The 20,266-nt window shown below is 25.3% G+C and overlaps 1 protein-coding gene across 1 annotated transcript in view; it reads left to right on the top strand.

The window, feature by feature from the left end:
* Window positions 1-1,370: 1,370 nt before the first annotated feature.
* Window positions 1,371-20,266, top strand: part of Shal (Potassium voltage-gated channel protein Shal) — a 53,814-nt gene continuing 34,918 nt past the window's right edge. The window contains exon 1 of the mRNA XM_075820007.1: window positions 1,371-3,260. The gene's annotated coding sequence lies outside the window, so the exon portion shown is untranslated. The remainder of the gene's footprint in view (window positions 3,261-20,266) is intronic.

Below are 20,266 nucleotides of genomic sequence, written 5' to 3'. Positions count from 1 at the left end.
TTTAGTTGATTCGATATTATACAGATGAAGTTTTTCTGTTTTCTTAAACATGTTAAAAAACCAGAGAAAATGTAATATACATTCTTTTAAAACTAATAATTTTTAAAATTTTAAATTTCTAAATAGCATCATACTCTATCATACTAGGAAGAAATTTGCCGAATTTTTTTTTTTTGCCAGCCATTATTGTATATTGAAAATTTTTTCCATTGTTTTAGTTTGAAAAATGATAATAAGAAAATTGTTCGTTGTTCAATTTTGGTGAATTCAATGGAAAATATATCTCATTTCATGTGTCCATTTGTGGTAAAATGATATTCTTGAAATTTTTTTGTTCATATTAAATGAATTTTTGTATAGACATTATGTTTTTTCTATTATGTTGTATTAAACATTTGAAAATTTGAAAATTTGTCTTTTTTTTATTGAAAAATATAATTTAACAGTGTCCAACATCCGACAAATATTTATTCAATATGAATAAAGATGATGACGGAAATGAACAAACAAATGAAACAAAAAATCGATTTAATTTATTGATTCACTAATCAACTTGGATATCCTGGAAATGATTGATATAAACAAAAATTGATTATCAAAATTTCATACGACATAAAATTGGAATAACAAAATCGATCAAAACAATTCAATTCATATGTGATAAAATATGGATATGAAATATTTATTCATCAAGAATCTATTTTTATATATAAAGAAAATGTTTGAATTGATTTTTTTTTTTGATTACATCCATTAATTTCTTTTATATTTGTTGTTTTCTAAACATTTTCGCAAAAAACAAAAATGAAAATAAAGAATATTTACGACATAAATGTATCATTTGTAAATATACCGTTGTGATAGTGTGTGTTTAGGTTGCAAGGTTTTTTTTTCTCGATAAAATTTTGTATTTAAAAAAAATGTTGAAAAATGAAAAAATTCCTGGATAGTAGCATCAAAATCTGTATGTTTGTGTGTGATAAATATCATATTGAATGAAATAACAAAAAAAAATGCTATGTTTGATTTATATAAAGTAATAAAAAAAAGAGTGAAATAGCAGGCGCGCAATATTCTATAATGGATTAAATTCTTGTAAAGAATGTATGAAAACATCCTAACTACCTATAGCAATTACTTCTCCTACTCTTTTTTGTTTTGTTTTGTTTGTTGTTAAACACAGAATCAACCACTATGTATGAAAAAGGAAAAAGTTTTCTGTTACAAAAGATAATGAAAGGAATAAAGTAGAACAACGAATTTGTATATACAAAATTTGCACACATGCACACTACAAAAAAAAATCATAGAATCATGGTGTAGAATAGAAATTTCAACTTCTGTTTGAACGATTTATCTTGTTTCTTCTACTGTTTTTTTTTGTTTTGTTTTTCATTTCGAAATTTCATTATATTCGCGCCGTGTCATATTTATTTCGCTGTTGCGCTATTATTGTTACAGTTAACTGTAGTTATATTTTTACATTGCCGGCATATTCTGTTTTTTTTCTCTTCAACCTTTTCAGGTTTTCATTTTAAATCTTGTTCCGGATGATAACATGAATTCAAAATTATTGAATTGAACATCATATTCATTCTAGAAAAAAATGATTTATTCATTTTTATCCGAATAATAGTGACCAATTAATCAATTCGACAACATCACATTCTTCATTCTTACTGTTGTTTTTTTTCAGCAATAAAATCAATGGAAAAAAACAACAAATCAAGTTTTTCATCAATCAATCAGTGATTGATTTGATTTAAGAATGTTTTTTGTTTTAATTTCACAATACATTCCAGAAAAATTTATTTTGATCAATCAAAAATCAACAAATCATTTTTTGATGAAAAGAATTCTTAAAATGGAATTATTAACAAATTAACAAATATTCACAACATTTTGATGTAGAAAAAAAAATCATTTTCATCCACTTTGTTTGTTCAAGTGTGTGTATAACTGGATTTTTTCTTTCATCATCAACGAATTCATCAACACACAAACAAACAAACAAACAAACATACAAATTTTCAACAACAACAAAAAAAATCGACATAATCAGCATCAATAACCACAACGACAACATCAAACAACAACAACAACAAAAATAATAATATTAAGAAAATGATTCTTCGTTGAAGAAGAAGAAGAAAAAAATTTTCATTTAAATTCCATAAGAAAAGCAATGAACAACAATTTAAGAAATAAAAATGAGAAAAGAAAGAAAGAAAGTTAGAATTAGAATTTTTTTTTTTTGAATGAATGAATGAATGAATCAATCAACGAGTGATGAGAAAGTGTTTCGTACGAGAAAAGGAAAAGAAAACGAGAGTAAGTGAGTGAGTGAATTTGTGAATTGTGAATAAAGTAAGAATGAAAGAATTGAAATGAAGAATGTAACCACGACATTGATGATGATGATGATATAGGCAAATGAAAAGAAAAATGTAATGTAAATTAAAATAAGTGAAAATTTGTGCTTCGCTCTCGATATGAATGATTGTTTGTGTGTGCGGTGCATTTGATTTCGGTACGCGTTTTTCCCGTTTTTTTTTCGTTGTTTCATCAACATCAAACAAAGAAAAAAAAATTGCCCGAACGATATTTGTTTACAACATGTTTCATGTCAATTTTTTTTGTTTGGTTCGATTCTGATTTTCGCTTTCTCTCGGTGTGTGTGTGTTTGATTTGATTTGATTTGATTTGTTGATCTTATCCCTTTTCAATGTTGTGATATAAATTTTCATTTTTTTTTTCAATTTCATTTTAGCAGATTGTTGATTGGATTTTTTTCCTGTTTTGTTTATTGTTGTTTTTTTTCGTCTTCGTCTGTTTTTTTTTGTTTCATTTCCTTTTTGCCATTCATTTCATAGAATTTCAATTCATCCGTTGTTATTTTTTTTTCAATTTAATTTCATCATCATTATGTGATTTACACTTTTGTTAAAAAGAATAAAAAACAAAAAAAAAATAATTAATTAATTATTCAATCAATCAATCAATCAATCAATCAATCGATCTATAATTGTATAAATGTTTCGAAATTGATGACAATTGACGGAATGATTACCGACAAAGTTTTCGACAAAACTATGTGTATCTGTTTTTTTTTTCGGTGTCCATGTGTGTATTTATCACCCAAAATCATTCATTCAAATTTAATATGAAAATAGATTATCAGCCACCAAATCACTAAATCACCAAAACAAACAGCCAATAAATCAATAATATTTTTGTTGTTGTTGTTGTTAAAAAAAACTGTAAGTTTTTTTTGCATTCAAATTTCTATTTTTATATAATCATTCTTTATTTACACTGTTGACAAAAATAACTTTTTTTTTTTATTTGTTTCCAATATTATTATCGATCAAATGATTATTTAATATTCATTCATTTATATCATGTAAGGACAAATTTTCAAACACATTCTTTTAAATTCATCATTTTCATTTTTGTTGGTATTCAATCAATTAATATAAATTCTGTCTTGATTCAATATATATATAGTGATGATTATCGATCATATATTTGTATGTATCCAAAAAAAGAAAAGAAGATATAGATCATGATAAAATGTATTTTTTTTAAATAATAATAATAAAAAATCGATTATCGATATATTCGAAATTGGTGTGCAAAAAAAAACGATCGATGAATAAATATCCAACAACAAAATTCATTCTAATAATAACAATAATGAAAAAAAAATCCATGTTGTATCGAATGAAATTCTATAATTCTATATGAAGGTGTATTCATACTATTGTAGAATGGTCTCTTATTCGGTTCTTGTTTCCGATTTTTCATTTACCTCATGATCATTCGAAAAATTTATTATCAATTGTCGTTGTGTGTATATTCTATATATAATATTTGTTTGCAATGTTTTTTTTTTTTGTTGTTTTCGTGAAATAATTTTGTTTTGTCAATAGTTTTTCTTTCTTTCTTTTTTGGAATTTCATACCGAAAAAAATGATGATGATGGAACATGATCTTTCAAAGTTATCCTTATCACCGTAGATTCAAAAAAAATTCAGATATACATTATACACTGATAACAGTCTAGAATGAGAAAAAGAAAACCGAGAAAAAAATTGAAAAAATAAATAAAATACCAACAACCTGAATGTTGAAAAAATAATAATAATCCCCAGTGTTTCGGTAGGTCGATCTGTGAATATGATACCCGATTCGGGTTTTCCATTGCAATCAATGATGATTCGAATGCAATACATCTTTTCTTTTTTCTTTTTTGTCGTTTTTTTCTTTCATTTTCGTATTCTCATCGGTATGTGTGCGTGATAATCATCCATGTTTTATCCAGAACGATGGCTGCAAAAAGAATGAAATAGTAGAAGAATAAAGTAAAAAAAATGCGAAGACTTGCGGAAATTTTCCGAATAAGCCTAAATATAGCATCATCATTATATATTTTCTTTCTTTCTTTCTTTTTTTTGGTGTCATTGATAATGGTGGTGATTGTGTGTCTGTGTGTTTGTGTGTGAATGGAATGCAAAATTCTAGAAAGAATTACAAGTGGTTTTCTTTTCTTTTCTTTTGTGTATTTTCCCGATTTTGTTTTGTTTTTACTACTTTAAACTTATGACCATCATTTTGTTTTTGTTTTTTTTCAACGTATTATAGCAATGTCTTTTAGCGCTAAATATTCATTTGATAAAATGTTTCATTTTTAGTTTTTTTTTAATAAACCGATTCTTTTTGTCATTGGTAATGATTTTCATTTTCATAATTATTTTTTATTGGAAAAAAATAATCCAGAACAGTTAAATTTTATTTACGGTTAAATTAAAAAGCTGGATTGGAATTATCTTTATTGGTTGTTTTTGGCATTTCTGGTAATAAAATATTCAGACCAAAAATTCATATGCATATTGGAATTTCATTGTAAATGAATTTAACAAAATTGAACAATTTATTATAATTGAATTATGATGAGGATGATGATAATGGTATTAACGGTTAACTAAACTAGCTGTTGAAATAAAATGAACTATTTTTTTTCTTTGATCTTTTTTTTCATATATGATTCAATTCTTAGAATCAATATAAATGGCCATTATTATCATATCATCGACAATAACACACACACACACACATCAAATACACAAAACGACTAGATAATAATAATAAACAATATTTGGACATTTGAACTGTTGCTATTTTTTATGAAATGTTTTATATATTTTTTTTCTGGTTTCTGGTTTTGAGTTTGATGATAGTAATCATTATAATTTTTTTGAATATTCAATATAATTTTTTTCATGTTCGGTAAAAATTTATACAAATTTTGTTCTTTTGTTTGTTTGTTTGTTTATTTGGTCAATACATTTTCATTTTGATATTCATCCGAATAACAACAATAACAACAAAACTTTTAAGAATGGATCATTATAATAAAAATAGCATTAAAAAAATTTTGTATATGATTTTCAATGACAAATGATGATGACCTAATATGGTACAAATATTGTGGTCATCGGGTTATTTTTATCAATTTATATTTCCATATATATAAATGCCGTAATAACAGTTTTTTTTAATATTTGTATTTTATTTACTCTCACTATCTTTCTCTCTCATCATTCTTTCACTATTCATTCTGTCATTATCATATAGATTTGATGAAACCAATATACGGAATTGAGTTTTTTTTTGTTGTTGTTGTTGAATATGTATATATTCTCATCAAAATAAATGCCTTTTTTCTGGGTAACCTGAACGATATTTTTTTCCTACTTTTGAATATCTTTGTTATTGTCATTGTTGTGCTTGTTGTTGTTATTGGAAGAAAAATAAAAAAAAACTTGATAGTAAAAAAAAGCGAAAATAAAAGATTGGTCATCCAGAATACATTTCATTCGAATAAATGATTCATATTTTTGTCGGTTTTGTTCGTATGCTTGTGTTGTGTGTTTGTTGTGTATCAGAAAGCGAAAAAGTACGGAAACAAATATACCTGTGTGTGTGACCAAATTATCGACAATAACAATAGGTATTTTTTTTATTGTTGTTGTAAGTTCACTTTTTTATGAATATTTTGTCATTGGTATTTGTGTTGAATCCTTTTTTTTTGTTTTGTTTTGTTTTGAATTTATGATTATTCTATTCATGTATAATGTTATCAAATGGAACAATAAAGAGGAATGAAAATAATATGATACCGACTTTTTGAAACATAAAATAAGTAGAAGGAATATTTTCGTTACAAAAATTTGGAAATCATATATCGTTTGAAAATCGTTGGTCGGAATTGAAACATCGAATCATCAATCATCATTGAAACAAAAATCTATTGACCATTATACTTGAAATGATAAGATAATCAAAAATTGAACAAAAAAAAAAAAAAAAAAAAAAGACAGAATATGAAAAATAGAAAAAGAATATGATTTCAGCTTCAATAACTTTCATTCTATTTATAAATGCATTTTCATTCTTTAAAAAAAAGATTTATATCTGACTAAAAAGAAACAAATATTTTCAATTCGCAAAAAAAAAATCATTCATCCATTCCAGAAGTCCAACAAACAGACAAGTGAAAAAAAACCAGAAACACGAGATGATTCAATTTTGCATTTTTCTTCAATCATTCAATATATACACATATGTTTATTTATTTGAATGTTGTCAATTCACGACAATGAAAGTTTGCCGATCGCCAAACTTTGAATTTGTGAAAATCTATCATATTCATTGCTATATGTTTGTATATGGATTTTTTTGGTTGTATTCTGTACACACAAACACACACACATTCTTTTTTAATATTGGTTTGTGTGACATGAACATCAAGCGAAAAACGAATCAAGAGATGGAGAACAAATGGTGAATAAGGAAAATATTGACAAGCAGCAAGTACACAATCTAAAGAAGAATATTCTGAAATTCTATGCAATTTTTTTGAATTCTTGGAACAATTTTTTTTTGTTATGTTGAAAAACATCATCGAACAACTTCACTATCTTAACAATAAATAACAATGGTAAACTTTTCAAGTAAAAGTGAAAACAGCAGGAACCTTGTATAGTGGAAAAAACGTGGGTTTTCTTTTTCACCGGTTTTTTCTCTCAAACAGTTAGTGTTTGCATCTTCTATTTTTTAAATATATTTTTTGGTTTTGGTCTAAAATCACATCATAATCGATCGTTTTTGATTTGTTTGTTCAATTCAAATATATACTACTGATGATAATAATGCTTTGGATGGTAATGTATTTGGTAGTTGTTGTTGGTAGTCATTGTTTAATGTTGTCTTTTCTCTCTCTTTCATTCTCTTTCTCTGTTTCTCGATTTTCATTCCAAATATTAAAAACCCAAGCAAACAAAAACATAGAGACAAAGAATATAGAGGAAACTATGAAAAGAAAAGAAACGAAAACAAAAAAAAATCTATCTATTAGAAAGAGGTGGTATCCATCATCATCATCATCATCATTATATCTGGAACCATATGAAAATACAAATAACTAATATTCGAGAAAATGAAAATGTTTTTTTTCCATATGAATACACAGACAGATAGATATAAACATCGATTGAATATATAAGATATTATATTTATACACTTAATAATCAAGCTATATTCCATGTAGATTTTTATTTTATTTATTAACACACACACACACACACACACACATAAATGAACGGGAAAAAAAAGAATATTCAAAAGCCCAAAGCAACAAAATATGAAAACAAACAAACAAACAAACAAGCGATCAATACACATATAAATACAATAAATGGATTCTTTTATTTTTTGAGGTTTTTTTTCACTTATTTTTTTTTTGTTTTGTTTAGGCATTATTATCATATACGATTTTCACTATAGGATCTTAAATTGACTAGATTTCATATTGTTCCATTTTGGGTTATTTTTTTGTTGGTTTTGTTTTGGTTACTGTTTATCATCATCATCATTTGTTCTATTATTATAATGAACAAAAGAAAATAACCGAAAACAATTCAAACTTCCTTAAACTTTCTTTCTATCCTGTCAATAACGAAACACTTTTACTTATTTCATCAATGAATTTGAATGTTATTTTTTCTTACTTTTAAAATATCTATCTATTTTGTTGATCTAACTGGCTCGAAGATTGATGAAAGTCATTTTTTTCTTTTTTTACTATTCGTTCATTATGATGATGGAAAATCAAGATTCTTTTCTTTTGTTTTTGTTCATCACAATACTACAGGCCTGGTTTTATTTTTCTTTTCCAAAATTTAACTGTAAAAAAATCTTTCTGTAATTACAAGATGATATCAGGCATAAAAATTCTTTAATTTTTTGGAAAAAAAGTGAATACTTTTCATTGCAACAATTGTTTCAACCAAGACAACATTCATTTATTTATTTGTTTCTGATCAATTTATACGATGTTGATATAAAAATCAAATTGTCGTATTAATTTCCGTTTTGTTTTCTAATCTCAACATGATGATTCCTCCCCTCCAAAAAAAAACGGTTATCGTTGTTGATCATGAATGATGATAATTATATTTATTTATCTTTACAATGTTGATGTTATTACAATTCTCACTCATTGTTTCGGCTGATAATATTCAATGCCTATGATTGTTTGAATGATTCTGTAATGATGTTTTAAATAATACAACAACGTAACAAAATAAAAATAAAAATAAAACAACCTATTTTTTTGATAACAAACATGCAATGAAAAAATAAATAAAGAAAGAAAAGAAAATTTAGTAGATCAAGATGATGATGAATAAGCTTTCCATCATCATCATCATCATCAATCTTATTTTTTTTACTATAACCACTTACCCAATATACATCTTAACACACCCCTTGATTATATAAGTTTAGTATTACGTTTTTTGTTTGTTTGTATGTTTTTTTTAACAAAAAAAAAAACAAAAACAAATTCTGTTTAGAGAATGAAAAACTTTTTTGTTTGTATCATACATATACATTATTCTGTTATTTTTTATTTAGAAAAAAAAATACAACTGGGTTTAATTTGTTATGTTTTATTCCTGATTCTTAACGAATTTATTATGATTAGGTTTTATATCCGTAGACATATTATATATCTATCTTTTTTTTCTTCCTCAATTTTCTATTTTTTGTTGTTGTTGGTGTCATCATCATCATTGTCGTTTAATTCTTGTTCATTTATCTGGCAATTCTTGTTTTTTTTCTCTCGCTTTCCATTAAATTACATTATCATCATTGTCATTATCATTAACACAATTCATGTAGAGAAAATATGATTGTTGATCAATGAACAATGATTATTATCATCATTTTCCTATTATATTGTAGTCTCACTTTTTGCTGCTGCTAAAAACAGATTGTATTCCAAATTTTTTCTCATAATTTTGTTTTGTTTTGTTTTGTTGGGGGGGTGTTATGCTATGATAAACTTTTTTTTAGTGATCAATGGATGTATATGATCATAATGGACTTTAAGATTAATATAGTCATATATTATCATCATCATCATCATTATTATCAATGATGAAAGAAATTAGTCTATATGAATAGATGGATAGATGGATGGATGTGTGTGTGTGTGTGTATGTGTCAGAGTTCCTGTAATGATCTATGATCTATGTTATTATGTTGTATTCATTCATTCATTCATTCATGGATGATAATAATGATGGTAATGAAGTATGTACGTATGTATGTATAGTTAGCTTGGTGAATCAATCAATTTCTCATATCAATAAGAGATCAATAGATAGATTGTAAAGAAAGAGAGAGAGGGAAATAGAAAAATGAATATTCAGATAAATTTGAAACAAGCATCTTTCTCATCAGTAAAGAAAGCATGAGTATAGATAAATCTTTCGATAATTAATCATCAATAAGGTATATCTTCACACACCCAATAAAAAATTGGAAATATATTGATTTTCATTGTAATGATCATTAATAAATCAAACTTGAATAAGTAAAACAAAACAAAACGACAAATGATAATATCATTTCTCGAATAGAATAATAATTCTATCTTTTTAAAGAAATAAAATATTTTAACATTTGAACATTTGCCATTTGTTGTTATTTGTTGTACGTTTTAATGTTTATTATGTGAAAAAACAAGCTACAGAAAAAATTCCAATAAATAGTTTCTTTTCATTTTTTAAAGGGAATTATCGTAAAGATCTTATTGGCAAAAAACACCAATCCTATTACTACCTGTTTAATGTTTATCTTTATGTCAGTATTTAGGAAAAAAAAACATTTTATAGATATTGAAATATTTATCTATGTTTTTATTTATTGAATTTTTATTTTCGATCATCAATATATAAAGAGATGTAGTGTTCATGTTTATGATATTGATTCTATGTTTTTAATAAAAATAAAAATAATAATTTTTTTACAATATGTGTTCGGTGTGTGTGTGTGTGTGTTTTGGCGATGTGAAATTCATTTTGAATTAATATAAACACACTTCCCTGCTGTTTGTTTGTTTGTTTTTCAAACAATAACAAAATTCTAATCTAAACTCATTTCATATAGCTTTTACAATTATTACGATTACCTTTTCTTTCATTCTTTATTTGTTCATCTTGATTCTTACTCGAGTCAGATAACTTATTGGAAATACTGTAAAAATAAAAATATTCGTTTAGACATGATGATGCTGATGATAGTAATATTGTATTTGTGATTTATATAAACATAAATAAGCTTGTTTGTTTCTTTGAAAAACAAAAAATTTATTGGAAACTTTTTTTGTTTCCATTCTTTTATTTACTATATCTCCTATTGACATTTTTTGTTTTTCTATTTTTTTTCATTGATCCAAAAAAGATTATTATTAATATTATTAATAATAATATTTGTTGTTTTTATTTTTGTAACGATCATTGTTGTTGTAATTGAAAACGATTCGATAGTGATTGAGAGAATGATGATGATGATGCTATGATTGGGATTTTCTTTTTGTTTTTGATCATAAGTTCTAGTGATATTTTTACGGGTAGATTTTTGTTTTGTTTTGATTGCTGTGTAGAAAGAAAGAAACGGAGAGAGAGAGAGAGAGAGAGAGAGAGAGAGAGAGAGAGAGAGAGAGAGAGAGAGACTGAAAGAAAAACAAAATCCAATCCCGGAATGATGACGTGATCGAATTTCTCTCTCTCATTCGGTCTGGAAAAAACAAGAAGAAAAAAAATTGAATAAATTTAATCACAATGTTTTCCTTTCTCTCATCATCGATAAACGAAAACAACAACAAAATATGACAAAGAAAAACCTAGAAATAAAAACAACAACAACAACAACAACAACAACATAAATCTGATCCCTTTCAAATAAAGAAAATTCTTGAACAAAAAGTATTATTATTTTTCATTGAAAAAAAATATCTATCTATATATAAAACAAGGACGAGTTATATGTGGTACAAAATATTCGTTAGTGTTAGTATTTTGGAAAATGGAAAAAAAATCTAGTGAAAGAAAGAAAAAAAATGTTCCAACGTGTTTCATTTCATTTCATTTTTTTTTTCTTCTTATGCTGCCTGGCAATTTATTTCACATATTTGAATAACTGTTTTATACATATAAATAATACACATAGACTAACTCATTCACTCAATCAACTCTAACCAAATACATAAATATTTCTTCAATGAAACAACACCAAGAGAAAGAAGAAAAAAAAACATTAAAAATACACAAGGTGTCTGACGAAGAAGAAGAAGAAGAAGAAAATACAGAATCGATTCAATCCAATAGGGCCATAGTACACAAAAAAAAAAAATGAGTTATATAAAAAAAAATCTCATTCATTTTCAAAATATTTTTTTTTTTTTAGTGTCGATGGTATTGGTACTTTCACTTTCTGTCAGTGTTATTGTGGGTGTGTGACGCGATCAACAACAAAAAAAAACTTCGAATTACATATTATTATTATTATTATTTTTATATTTATAAATATTTAATTCAATTCAATGTTGTTACAAACACAAAAAAAAAATTTGTTTTTCTTGTGTCCATATCTATCTATGTATGTATGTGTATGATTCTAATCCATAATAATAATATTAATGATAAACAGAAATTCCCCTTCCACACAAACAAACATCAAAATGATGACTGAGAAAAAAAAAAGAAAAAAGAAAAACCTAATTTTAATTTTAAGCTATTTTGGAAACAGGGGATAAATATTTTCCATTTTATTTAATTGTACGGTTTGTTTGGTTTGATTTGTTTATATATGGCGAAAAAAAAAGATGACAAAAAGAAAAGTATCTTGATATTTATTTTGTTGTTGTTGTTGTTTGGTAAGAAAAATCCTATTTTATTTTACTTTAGTTTTTTTTTGGTTGATGTTGTTGTTTTAAATTATTAACTTGTTTACTTATAAATTCATGAATAAACTCATGTGATATCAAGAATTTTCTTCATTATTATTCCACAATTTCTATAGAATATACACACAACCGACATGAATAATGTACTGTTCATAAATGACATATCTGTTTTTTTTTTTTTTTGGTTATCCACAATTTCCTAAAACAAATTGATCATTGATTTGATTTGATTTCAATTAAATTGTATTGATTGATTGTTGATCATCAAAAACAAATTATCCGACAATTGTTTTTCAATCTTTATTCCTTCTTTCTCTATCTCTAATAATATCGTTCACTGTAAATGTACTGGAAAATAAATAGCCGGCAAACACAAAAACAAAATAGCAAAATAGCAAACCAAAAAGGAAAAAAAAGACACATAAAGAATAAAATAAATGAATAATGATGATGATACACATATACACAAATATATACATTTAAACATTCATCAGTTAATCGACTGAAAAAAAATAAAGCAAAATTGAAGAAGCTACATTATGTTCCCACAAATGGACACACAATCATAAAAACAAAATACACCCAAAACAACAGAACAGTAGAACAGTATACACTTCAATAGAAGATGATGAAAAAAACAACAACAACAACAACAAAGTCCAAATTGTTTTTAACAATGAAAATATAACAATATCATAATAATAATAACAAATGTTGTTGTTGATGATGATGATAGACTAGGCTGTAATTTGTTCCAGAATTCGTGTCATCATCAAAAGTTTGTCTAGTTAATTGTCAATCTATGTCCAGCCAATGACAATAATTGACTTGCATTACTTATAGCATTTTTAACTAGAAAAAAAACTACTATAGATTCTGGTCTTAATGTTTTTAGCTACTATATCTGTTTTTTTTTTTTTTTTTTTTTTTGTTTTGTTTCTTCATCATTGGTTTTCTTCTTTTTTTCTCATCAATGTTGATGTTGTTTTGTTTTAGTTTCAATAAGAATGTGTATCGAACGTCGCAACGATCGATTCATTGATTCAATTCATTTATTCATCTATCTTGTTTGTTTTCTATTTCTGTGGCTTTCAATATTTTTAGCTTTCTCTCTCTCTCAACTTTCATGGTCCATTTTAGTAGAACACAAACATACATCATTGATTTTTATTCATTTATTCTGTTGTTAAGATTTTAACATTTCATCAATAATGTTCGATTTGTTCCATCAATAGCTCAGGATCGATCTTGTTTTCAATAATGTCTTTGTCAAAAAAGAAAAGAAAAGAAAAATTATCATCACTTTGTAATAAATGATAAATTTGAATGTCCAAATTTTTCCCCTATCCATTCAATATTTCAGCCTCTTTTATGTAACAATTAATTGTTTGTGTTAATTGAAAAAAAACTAATCAAAACAAAATAAAAAAAAATAATAAGAAAAAAAAGTTAAATATTCTACCTTGATAAATTGTATGATGTATATATCAATACAATACATGTGGTTTTGTGTGGTAATCATTGATTGTCAAAATCATTATCATGTTCAACACACAATTACATTCGTTTTATGTCTCTATATAAAAAATTAATAGACTACATATTGATGTTCCAATGAATTGTTAATTGATGATGATCATTTTTTCTTCCTTTTCTTTATACAACAAAATGAGTAATCAATTTCAATCAATAATTTCGACATTACCTTTTGTTGTTTTTTTTTTTGCAAAAAAAATTGAAAATGAAATAGTATTTTCAATTTTCAGGATTTCAGTGATCAAAGAAGAAGAGAGAAAGAAAAAAAAATCATAAATTTTTAAATTTATTTTAGCCAAAAACAAATTGAGTTTTAAAAAATCTTCAACAACAATGATTTAATCCGAATTATTATCAACAAGAAAAATTTTCTTCACTTTTAATCTTTTTCAATTTATATTTTTTTCAATTATAAACATAAGTGAATAAACTGAATAATAGTTGTGTGATAATAATAATATATCGTGTGTGTGTGTAATAATAATAGTGTATCGATAAACTTGATTAATAATTAAAATTTCATCAAACTTTGAAGCCTGAAGATAATCTTATTATCTCATGCTTTTTGATTAAAACTTTTAGTTTGATATAGATTTCTTCTCCTTTTTTTTTCTAATTGTAACAATCTGTAACAAACATTTTCTATTTGTTGATGAATGGTTAGTTTGATTCGTTTAAAATATCTTTGCTAATGAAAATGATGTGATCAAATATCGAAAAATGATCCGAAAGAGAGAAAAAAAAATTCTCCCTCTAATTGATTGAAAGTTTTTCTATATAGAATCCTGCAAAGCTAATGTTGTATAAATTAAATGAAATAAAGAAATTATCTTGATAAATGGCGAAAAAAATAGAAGAATATTTTTATCAACAAAATTAATCTTTTTTTCATTGATAAAAAAAATTCTTATAACATTTGATTGTTTCAACAAAAAAAAAATTAAATTTTTGCTTCCTAATGAGAAATTCAATCAACTTTCATTTTGTTTTGAAAATTGATAATCATTATCATTATCATCAACACAAACATTTCAAAAAAAAGTTCATTATAATTTTATCAATACAGTTATTACATCAAAAAAAAACATTGAACAAAATAAATGAATGTTTTTTTTTGCTTCGCCTTCATCAAATGATAAATTCGAAATTCGAAAATGAAATAAAGAAATATGATTCAAAAAATCGTCATTTCTATCGGACATGTTGATGGCAATTTTTGTTTTCAATCCAAGTTTTCATCCTGAAGCTGAACAAGCATATCTATCTATCTATCTATATAATTATAAAAAAGTAAGAAAAGAAATGAATATTTGTATTTGCCAAAACCAACTCGATATGATGATGATGATGATGATAATGGTAACCAGATTCCAAAGAGTCATGGGGCTCATTTTTTTTCTGGTCGTTACTGATTTTAGCCTGTACCAGAAAAAAAATGACAAACTTTGACAACAAAAAACAATCAAAGAATCAAGTATACAGTAGAGAAAGATAAAGATAAGGGGAAAAAATGATAATTAGTATCACAAACGTTTGTGTTGGTGTTGGCATTTTTGCTTTTTCGTTATTTCTTGTATAATTCATAAGTATGATGATGATGATGGAAAAGTAAAATCATCGTTATCATTATTCTCTTACTCGATGTGTGTGTGTGTGTGTGTTATGCGTGTGATTGCATAATGGTTTTTTTCTGGACAAATATTTTTTGTCTGTTTGTTTGTTTGTTCGTGTATTTATTTTTTGCAAGTTAATTTGGTTTTTACGTAAAGAAAAAAAAGTAAATTGTTTTTTCTCTTTGAGCAATGATGATAATAATTCTTTTTTTCGTTGTATGGAAATCATAATCATAAACAAACAAAACGAAACGAGAAATAATGAATAAAGGATGTAAGAAAATCCAATATTCTTTTTTTTGGCATGTTGAACATCATATTTATACGTTGAAAGTTGATGAAAATGAAAAAGAAAAAGTTTTCAATTCTTGCTTGTCATTTCTTATTACAAACAATGTTGATGATGGCAAAATGAACATTTTTCTTTTTTTCAAATTTTTTACCTCATGTTTTTTTTAGAAAAAACATCTTCGTTAAAAATTGAATCAATTTAAATCGGATTCTATTGTAATGCGATGAATGGATCAGACTTTTTTAAAAAAATGACAACAACCAAAATATCGTATGATGATAATAATCTGATAAACAAACAAACAAAATGATGGCCAAAATTACCAAAAAATATCAACAGCAACAACAGGAAAATTTAGTGTAACAAGAATTATTCAAAGACGTCATCAAGTTTTCATTTTATTTGATTTTGAAATTCTACTTTCTTTTCTTGCTTTAAACTTTAAATTTTGAATTTACTTTTTTTTCTCCCTTTTTATTCATGATGTTTTTTCTCCAAATTATTGAAACCAGTAAATGAATGAAAAAATTAATGAATTCAATTCGTAACGTGGAAAAAAAAGATTTTCAAAATTAAGATGTATAACAAATATATTAATACAATTGTAAACATTCATTTCATGATTCTTTTTTTTCGTATATTTTTCTTGATAATAAAAAAATGAAAATATCTTGTTTTGTTTGATTCCATGTTTCAAAAAAAAATCATTTTCATTGAATTCAAATGAATAATCATTTTGGATATGCAAATTCTATTTACAAATTGAATTTTTGGATTCTTGTTCATGGTGATGATGATGATGATAAAAGATTAAAATCGATTCCATCATCATCATCAAATCTGATTGCTTATTGTATTGTTAAAAATTGAATTATTTAAAATATGTGTAACCATGATGAATTCATTCTTTCAATTAATGAAACTTTTTTTTTACAATCATTTTCTGTGTATGCGTAACTTATTTTTGTGATAAATAATTATCGTTTTTTTTTCTAGTTTCTTGCTGCTAATAGCTAAGGGAAGTTAAAAAGCTGTTAGGGTCAGTACTATTCAAGTTGTTCGTAAGTTTCTATACCAAAAATTGTATTCCAATTTTCATTTTGTCGATGTAAGAGGTGAAGCACGCATGAACTATATATATGAATGCTTTTTTTTTTTGTTTCAATGAAATTTATTATTATTATTATTTTTTTACTTTCTTAATAATAATTATTATTATTAAAGCTTTTTTTTCTTTTCTTTTTTTCAACGGATGCATCTTATATGGGAATACTCTTTTTAGTTTATTTCTTCTTCTTCTTTTTCAATTCTACAATCAAGATAATGATGAACCTAATTAACTTTAATCATTAATTGTGTAAGTGTGCGTGCAATGTGAAAACAAAAAAAAAAAAACAAAAAATAAACATCTAATATGATGGATGAACATTACACGCATATTGAAACAAAAAAAAAGAAAGTTAAGGTTGAACAAAATGAATGGCCAAGATTGGCTAAAAACTGTAAAAAAAATTGAATGGAATGGAATTCTCTCATAGGATGGAAAAAAATTTTTTTTCATTCAATTCATTTCACGAACAAAGAAGAAAAAATTCCTGTTATTCTTTGTTGTTTGAAAACGATCTATTTATTCAATAAATGTTATGACAAATATAATAAAATCAAGTGATTTTTGTTTTTGTTTGATCAAAAAAAAAGAGAAAAATTCTGTCTAATTCTTTAAAAAGATAAAAATTCAACATGGATAGAATTTGAACCAAATGCAGACACCAAAAAAAATTGATGATAATGAACGAATGAAATAATAAAAAAAATGAACAACAAGATAAGAGATAAAGCGAGAGAGAGAAAGAGAAAAAAGTTTTCAGATGATAAAATGAAATTATGGAATCATTTTTCAACTTTAAACAACAACAATAACATTAAATAAAAAATAAAATTAAAAAAAAACTCAACCGTCATACAGTTAAAAAAAATAACTGTGAACTTTTTTTTTGCAATGGTTTCTTGCACTGTGATACACACACACACATCAACCAGTGAAACATGAATGAAGAATAAGAGAATAAGCGTAAGAGAGCAAACAACAAAAATCAACAAAACAAAACAAAAAACAAATGAAAAATAATATGTTTTTTTTTGCTTCATTCTTCACAGTAGAATTGAAATCATTTCATTTTTTGTCTTGTTTTTTCAAATGAAACAAAAAAAAAGTTAAAATTTCATTTTAACTTTTTTGTTTTTCTTTTTTTCTTTTCACATTTATTTCCTGGATAATTTTTACTTTGGTTCATTCAGTTAATGTTGGCCTTTACTTTCAAACTGATATATAATATATCAACAAAAAAAACGAAGAAGAACAACCCAATGACAATGGGCTATGATTATGATTATTATGATGATGATGATGACAGAATGGAATAAAATTTTAATCTCTAACAAAAAAAAAAATTAAAAATTGTTTTATTTCAGTGTGTCCGACCGTGTTAAATGATATTTACCAATCTAGCCAAGCGTATAAAATGAATGAAACAACATTGAATAACATTTTTTTGGTTTTTCCTTCGTTTATTTGCTGTTTGTTAGTTAGTTGGTTGGTTTGTTTGTTTGTTTCTATAGAATTTAAAGAATTCTGTTTTTTGTTTGATTGTTTTTTTTACATTGTAATTCGAAATAATTTCATTGGTGAAAAATGTTTTTCTCAAAATGTAAAGTGTGAAAATAGCAATGAATTTACAGGGAAAACAAAACAAATAAACAAAATTGTGATTTAAGAATTGTTTTAAAATGAAATTCAATAAAAATCTTTTGCTGATCATTTCGTTTAAATCGTATAGTAGTTAGTCTATCAAAAGTCAATCAAAAAAAAACGAAAAAGAAAAACAAAACAAAAAATTGGATCGATTATTTTTTCATTCAATTCAATTTCATTCATTTATCTAATCAGATCGATAAATACGATCGATATAAAACAGTTTGTAAGCGGTATATCTTTTTTCTGCCTGTGATTTGTACAATGTGTGTGTGTCTATCAAGATAGTTGTCTATTTTTTTTTATTTCCCATCATTTTTTTTTTTGTTTCACAAAATAACAATGAATTCAATACAGACATTCATTGGTGTTGGTGAATATTGTTGGATGATACAATCATATCACAAACAATGTAGAATGTGGTCAATGTGCGTTTATCTTTTTGCCAAAAAACAAAAAAAAATATTCAGTATGTTTCGAATGATTTTTTGACAGTTGAAAATGTTGAAGCAAAATAAAATCAATGATCACAATGGGACAAAAGGAACCAACAGAATAACAAATTTTGGAAAAAAAATTGAATAAAATTATTTCAATTTTAATTTTGGATTTCAATTTCTTCTAATCAATTAAAATTTCAATAAAAATTTAAATTTTTCTGTTTAATCACTGGAGAATAGAGATAAATCGGTCCAACCAAAACAAAAAAGATTTAAAGCCTTTATGTAAAACTAAATGACAGTGAAAATTAAAAAGAAATGAAAAAAAGACAAGTCAAGCTTAAAATGTGTGTTTGTAATAAAGAAATGAAAAAAGGGAAAAACAACAAGAGAATATGATTCAACGAATGACAACATATATGGAGGAAGAATGCAAGTGAAGAAAAATATTTTTGAAAAAAATAAGATTCTTCTGTTGTTGTTGTTGAATGAATTAAATGACTGGAAACGAATGAATGAATGAAGCCTACCGACATAACAGCTTCGAATATTGTTGCTTGGTGGAAGAGCGAGAGAGAGAGAGAGAGAGAGAGAGAGAGAGAGAGAGAGAGAGAGAGAGAGAGAGAGTGAAAAAAATGACAAAATTTGAACTATTTTTTAGCCTTTTGTTTTGTTCCATAAAACAAAACAAAAAACAAAAATGAAAAAATGAAATGAAATTCCTTGAAAAATAATGGAACCAAGTTTTTTCTGTTTAATTTTTTTTGCAACTTTGCCCAACATTTAGGCAGAGAGAGAGAGAGAGAAAGAGACTTGATGACGGCAACATCAAGATGATATTGAATACATTGGATGTGCTGAAAATGAAATTTATGTATATGGATGGATGGATGGTTGAATGAATGGATTGAAAAAAAAATTCAACTGAACTCACTCAAAACACATTCAAAATGATGTCGATGTCTAATGACGTTTGAATCTAACCGGGTTAGGTTTTTCTTTCTTTCTTTCTCTCTTAGGCCTTAAAGAGAATCATCATCATCACCATGAAACATGAATCGTATTGAAGAATTATTCAAATCATCAACATTATGCATCAGCCAATATACATCTTATACACTGAATTCTCATGGTGATGATGAAAATTTCAATATCTTAATTGGTTTTTTCTTCTTTTCATCATCATCATCATCGTCGTTTTTTCCTGGTGTGATAATGATGATTATGACAACAAACAAGCATAATAGAAAGAAGAAAAAATTGAAAAGATGCTGGAATGTTTGCGTGTGTCGGTATTGGAAATAACAAATGAAATGA

This window comes from Dermatophagoides pteronyssinus, unplaced genomic scaffold (assembly GCF_027571235.1).
Source record: "Dermatophagoides pteronyssinus isolate colony J.1.1.1.1 unplaced genomic scaffold, Derpt_VIB-CSIC_2022.12 sq0005, whole genome shotgun sequence".
Taxonomy (NCBI): Eukaryota; Metazoa; Arthropoda; class Arachnida; order Sarcoptiformes; family Pyroglyphidae; genus Dermatophagoides; species Dermatophagoides pteronyssinus.
Note: the sequence above shows the minus strand (reverse complement) of the source record. Positions and strands in the feature narration are given on the sequence as shown.